At 40.6% G+C, this 6,699-nt stretch overlaps 1 protein-coding gene across 6 annotated transcripts in view; it reads right to left on the minus strand.

Moving 5' to 3' along the window:
* Qrich1 (glutamine rich 1) overlaps window positions 1–6,699 on the minus strand; it is a 50,030-nt gene that overhangs the window by 42,537 nt on the left and 794 nt on the right. The window contains exons 1-3 of one of the 6 annotated variants that reach the window (XM_010615611.3): window positions 6,427–6,621; window positions 5,441–5,500; window positions 1,021–1,243 (exon numbers count right to left, since the gene is read on the minus strand). The exons of 2 other annotated variants lie outside the window; for them this stretch is intronic. The gene's annotated coding sequence lies outside the window, so the exon portion shown is untranslated. Of the gene's footprint in view, window positions 1–1,020; window positions 1,244–3,733; window positions 3,750–5,440; window positions 5,501–6,021; window positions 6,622–6,699 lie in introns of those variants that run through there. 3 more of the 6 variants (XM_010615607.3, XM_010615609.3, XM_010615608.3) reach the window with 3 other exon arrangements.

A 6,699-nucleotide genomic window follows, 5' to 3' on the forward strand; every position in this document is an offset into this window, starting at 1 on the left:
AAAAAAAAAAAAAAAAAAAAAAAAAAAGAGCAACCAGCAAAATTTTATTTATATATCCCAGTATTCTTTAATTATATATTATGAAAAAATTATCAAAAATATCTATCAGAATAACACTGTAGTAGTTATGCCTGGCTGGTGGAATCACACAGGATTTAAATTTCTTCCTACTACACTTTTATTTTCCACAAATTGTACTAAACTAAGAAGATAACTTAAAAGCCATCATTTTTTATAGACTAGTTATACTACAGTACCAGAAAAACAATTCTTGGGGCTGAGGATTTAGCTCAGCGGTTCGGTGGCATGCCTTGCAAGCACAAGGACCCGAGTTCAATCCCCAGTACCAAAAAAAAAAAACAAAACAAAGAAAAAACAATTCTTATTGTTGATAGTATGCTATTCCCACAAAAATCTGAACTTTTAAAGACAAAACCATCAAGCACCAAAAGCATACATAATAATGCAAGCCGTTAACTTTTTCAAGATTCTGCTCAAGAGACACAAAAGCTAAGCCTTGGTAAGAGACAACTGGAAAGATATGATACTATCCTTCATAAAGGACAAAAGATTCAATGACTTGGTGAGGAGTGGTAAAGAAATTAATTAAAATGCTCCTGAAAAACATGAATCTGTGGAAATATTTGAGTACTCCCAATTTCAGGGAGTCATATGAGAGTACTAATGGAAAAAGAAGAGAAAATACACTAGGACTCTGCTGGGTGGGGAGTCTGTAAACAACCATCTGCTTCCTAACACTTCAAGTACAGCCTTTTCTCAGAACAACAAAAAAACCAATCAGACCCCCATCAACAGATCCACCCAATTTTAACTATTGTGCCTTACAGGTGTTGGGTTAGTGCCAGACACAAAGCAGTCCTTCCACACATAAATTGTTATTACTAGAGAAAGATGGTGTCATGGAAAGAGACTACTCTGAAACAATCATTTCCACAGGTCTGTTTGCTACTGTCTCTTTTTCTATTTAGGTACCAAGGCAAAGAAAATCTAAGTACTCACCAGAATTACCCTTCCTTGGATCACTTATCTTTGATATCTCTTCCAGTGTCTCCAAACAGTTCTTCAGAATAGGTCCTGAATCAGTGATGGTCATAGTTCCCTTCCCATCTCCTCAGAGAAGATAGTTCAAGCTGCCTCACAGAATTCTGCCTCTTCTTTGGTCCTCAAGCCCCTCTCAAGGCTCCCATCTATTCTAGCAATGGCTCCTCATAGCTTAGCAAGTCTGGTTTGAAGAATACAGTTTCATGAAAAAAACAATTTCCACTTTAAAATATTACAGCCATGTCTGTCCTAAGTAATATAAAGATCATTTCAAAGAAGAAGAGCAGAAGAAATATTTCTACTTCAAAGATAACTAATCCACTACAGGTTTGTGACAGAAATCATCCCATAGGGCCATTTATGTGCTCCACGACTCAAAGAAATACCTGATTTAGGGGCATTTTCATCATAGTTCTACTTTTTTGGACAATACATACTTTCAATGAGGAACTTTAAATTCACGTTCCTATGAAATCTGATGGGCTGTAAAATAGCACAACCATTTGCACAAGCTAGAGACACTAAGAATGCCATTCCACAAAACCCAGTAATCCTACCTCTAGCTACATGGCATATATGTATGTGTAAAGGGTACTTATATAGGAATGGTCATATTAACATTTTTAGTCAAACACTGGAAGCAAGTCAGATGTTTATTAACTAAGGAAGTAATAAATTATGGTATATTCAAATAACAATACAATGTAGAAATGGCAATTAATTACCACTGCACAAAAGGACAAATTTTTTTTAAAATGAAAAAGGAGCAACCAATAGTAAAGCATGGCCAGACATGGTGGCATACACCTGTACACCCAGCACTTGGGAGGCTGAGGCAGGAGGATAGCCTCTGGAGTTTGAGGCCAGCTTGAGCTACCCAGTGAATGCAAGGCTAGCTGAATTACACATGGACACTCTTTAAAAAAAAAAGTAAACCATGACTCCATTTATAAAAAACAAAAACTAAACTGCAGAGATACAAAGATGGTAAATACAAAAAGAAAAACAAAGAATAAGATTATCACACAAGTCAGAATAGTACCTGTTTCTTGGGATTGGGAAGTTGTAACCAGAAAGGAACCCATAAAGGGTTCAGGGATGCTGACATTGTTCTTGTTCTTTTTTAATTTTTTTTTCCAGTACTAGGGATTAAACTCAGGCTCTTCACACTGCATTACATCCTTAGCCCTTTAAAAACTTTTTTTTAAGAGCTGGGCATGGTGGCGCACACCTGTAATCCCAGCACTTGGGAGGCTGAGGCAGGAGAATTGCTGTGAGTTGACCAGCCTAGGCTACATAATGAGTTCCAGGTCAGTCTCAACAATATACTGAGACCCTGTCTCAAAAAAAAAAAAAAAAAAAAAAATCATTTTTTTAGTCAAGCATGGTGGCACACACCTGTAAACCTAACACTCAGGAGAGGCTGAGGCAGAAGGAATGCAAGTTCAGGCAGCCTGGGCTACCCAGTGAGTTCAATCAAGGCTGGTCTGAACTACATAGTGAGACAGTCTCAAAAACAAAACAAAACAAACCAATTATTTTTTTTAACTTTAATATTTTGGTTCCAGGGATCGAACTTAGGACCTTACACTTGTGAGGCAGGTGATGGCACCACTGAGCTAAATCCATGGCCCTCCTTTTTTAAATTTCCCTAAATTGCCTAGGGTAGACTAGAACTTGCAATCCTCCTAGACTGCCAGAGTGCTGGAATTAAGAGGCATGTACCACCACACTCAGCAGACCTGTTCTATTTCTTACAATAGTTACAATGAAGCTTACTTTATAATTTTTCATTCAACTGCACACAGAGCATATCTATATAAAAAATGTACATAGAAAAACTAATTTCACTTTTTTTTAAAATTATTCTGGGAATTGAACCCAGGACATCTATACTGAACTACATCTTCAGCTTTTTTTATTTTTTATTTTCTGACAGAGGCTCAGTAAATCACCCAAGCAGGACTCCAACTTGTGATCATCCTGCCTCAGCCTCCCAGAGTACTGGGATTACAGACAGGTGCCATCGTATCCAACTGTACCAATTTAAAGAAAAAGAAAGTATTGGCTTTGTTTTTGCTTTTTTGAAACAGGGTCTCACTATGCAGTACATGCTGATCTTGAACTCACTGGAACCCAGGCTGACCTCGAACTTGCTACAGTCCTCCTGTCTCTGCCTCCAGAGTGCAAGTGCTGGGATTATAGGCATGTGCTGGGATTACAGGCATGTGCCAACCATGACCAGCTTTAGCACTGGCTTTCTGATAAAGCCTGTCATTTTACCTAGTTTTGCCCTGGCTGAAACACTAAAACCACAGCAGCATTCCTTTTTCCCTTTCAGCAAAGCAGAAAGGTTTTTCATGCAGCCACTTCAGTATAACAGAAATCACAGTTGAAGGCTGGGAATGTAGCGCAGTAGCAGAGTATGTGCTTAGCATACTGTTTTGACCCCTAGCATTAACCCAAAACAAACAAAAACAGAAATCACAATCCAATGTGACAGGGAACAAAAAACAAAGCTTTTAAGTGAAGCCTGGCAAGGATTTACAACATTTGAAACTGCAGGGCAACAAAATAACTGAAAAGAATAGGTGTTTATGTTACACCTCATTTTAAGACCAATAGAAAAATGAAAGGCCTTAAACCAGGCACAGTGACACCTACCACATACCTGCTGTAATCTAGGCACTATGGAAGGCTGAGAAAAAAGGATCACAAATTCAAGCCCCAAGGGGCAACTTAGCTGGGCCATGTTTCAAAATTAATAAAAAGCGTTGGGAATGCAGCTCAATGGTAGGGTTCCCCTGTGTTCAATCTTCAGTTCTGCAAATGAAAAATAAATAAATAGACTTCTACACAGCCTGTCATGGTAGCACAGTAATCCCAGCTATTCAGGAGTCTAAAGAAGATGGATCACAAGAATGAGGCCAGCCTGGGCAATTTAGCTAGACTCTACCTAAAAATTAAAAATAAAACAAAAAGAGCTGGGGATGTAGTACATATAAAACACATGCCTTGCATATAGGATGCCTGGCCGGCTGTGATGGTGCACGCCTGTAATCCCAGCACTCGGGAGGTAGAGGTAGGAAGATTGTTGTGAGTTCAAGACCAGCCTGGGCTACATGTGTTCCAGGCCAGTCTCAACTACACAGTGAGACCCTGTCTCAAAAAACCAAAATAAAACCAAAAACAAACAAACAAGTATATAGGATGCCTGAGTTCAGTCCCCAGCACCAACACACACTAAAAAAGACTTTCAAAGATAAAGGGTGCTCAATTAAAAAGCAAAGAAGCAAGAAGCATAGCACATCAAGCACATACCAACTGATATTAAAAGAAACCATGCAATGCTGGGGATTTAGCTCAGTGGTTCTGCTGCCTGCCTCCCAAGCGTAAGGTCCCAAGTTCAAATCCCATACCAAAAAAAAAAAAAAAAAAAAACCAGCATCCAAGCTCAAAAAAAAACCTGTTTTTTTTGATCCCTGGTACCAAAAAAAAAAAAAAAAAAAAGTCCTGATTTGAGGACGCTATAAAGGAGAGCCTGACTGTGGTTATTATTTTACAGTAAATCAAATTTATTTTTAAAAAATCAGTTGGGCATGACAGCACATTCCTGTATTCCCAACACTTGGGAGGCTGAGGCAAGAGAGTCCCCGAGGGATGGAGATTTAGCTCAGCGGTTCTGCCACGTGCCTCAGCAGCACAAGGTCCCGAGTTTGATCCCCAGTATAAAAAAAAAAAAGTCGAGAGAGTTCCCAGGTTCAAGGCCAGCTTAAAGCTATTCACTTGAGTTCAAGGGCAGCTTGAATTACATCGTAAGGCCCTGTCCCAAAAAGCCAAAAACAGAAGAAAATTCATCAACTATTTGATCTTTTGTTTGAAATAGCACCAAAAGCTGGAAAGGAGATATTCAGCTGCAGAAGTTCACGGAGAGGTACGTAATTTCATCACAGAGGACTAGAATAGTTCAAATATGGAAATGTTAGCTGATGAGTTATGGAAACATTATTTACAAACATTAATTTAAAAGATCTCAATGTAGTTAAAAACAAAGGCAAATCCAGAACAAGGAAGCCTAAATGCATAACAACACTTTAAGTATATCTTGGATAAACTCGACTTGGGAAGGGAAAGATTAAGGTCAGCCTTGGATGCTTTGCTACTGCTAACTGCTGCAAGTTGCACCGACTTAGAGAATACTTTTCAAGCAACGACCTGTAGTTATATTCAAAGATGCAGTCTCCCACATCTTCCATTTTCCAGCACCTAGCAGTTTCTTACAGACAGCACCCAGAATGATTGACAAGATTTGTAATTTTTCAATATTACCAGAAAAAAACTGCACACATACTTCCAGCATATGAACGATTTAACTCACCAGTCACCATGTTGAATGTATTTCTGCTGCTTGTCCTGAGTTCTTAAGACTTCTAACATTCTGAAGAAGATAGAATAAAGAAGTTCCTTCCATCCTCAGCCTCTTTTTAAATTTTTTTCTTTAAAAAATACATTTCTAAAACTCCCCCATCATTATCCATTTTGCTAATTTCACTACTCTTAGCTTCCTCTTCAACCTTAATGAAAGAAGACAGTAAAAGAAAATATTTTATCTGAAGAAAATGAGGCGCGAATTTCCCTAGGACAAACTTAGAATTCTCTTGGAGCTAGAACATTACTGAAGTGGAAAAGGGGGAGAAAAAAAGCTTTAAGTCATCTCACTCTTACAGTAATACAGGGAAAGGTTTTAGAAATTTATACTGGGGGGCTTTGAACTTAAAAAAAAAGGCAAAGCATTCTCAGATTCGTCCTATTTGTTTCAGGCAACTTTCTGACTGGGGGATGCACTCAGTGGAACAGACTAAAGTTAGTTCCTCCCACTCATTCAGGAAAAAAAAAAAAAAAAAAAAAAGACTGCATTTAAGAATGTAAAGGGGCATTTCAGAGCTCACAGAGTATTACCTCTTCTACACAGGAGAGACTCCCCTTCCGGAGTACACAGAGGTGACGCACATGAATTGCGCTTATGGAAGAACTTGTTTCGAATGAAAAGAAAGCAGATACTACTGAAGGGTCTTGTGTCGTTAATGCTCCCTCCCTGGCGCAAAGGCACAAGGTGAGAAAGCCCGAGGGGACTCACCGCCCTCTCCGGCCAACAGGACTGAGTTTCCGATGCAGGGCAGCACCCTCCCCAAACACCCACCCCGCACATTGGCCGCAGGTAACCATGTTCTTCGAGAACAACCAGGAATCTCGCCCGCCACGCAGAGAAGCGGAACCGCAAACTAGACAGCAAAGCCACTAGGTTTCTCCGCAGGCCTAGACCATGGCTGCCCGAGAACGTCACCAGAGCAGGAAGAACCCAACCTTCCAACTTCCCCACGCAGCTAGCCTTTGGCCCGCCGCCCCTAGCCTCAGAAGCGGCGTCCCGCGCGCTCTCGAGGAAGCATAGCGACCCAACAGCTGGGCGCAAGCCTGAAAACTGGGGGTCGCAGGCAGAAGCTCGCTCCCGAAGTCGCTCCTCTCGTGGGCCACAGTTCCAAGAGCCGAAACGAGGACGCGCACGTCAGCGGCCGCGCGCACAGAAGAGCCGCACAGCGCGCGCGCCCCCGCGCGTTAAAAAACCACCCTCGGGCGCGC

This window comes from Fukomys damarensis, unplaced genomic scaffold, assembly GCF_012274545.1.
Source record: "Fukomys damarensis isolate Sample0158 unplaced genomic scaffold, DMR_v1.0_HiC HiC_scaffold_37, whole genome shotgun sequence".
In the NCBI taxonomy this organism is placed as follows: Eukaryota; Metazoa; Chordata; class Mammalia; order Rodentia; family Bathyergidae; genus Fukomys; species Fukomys damarensis.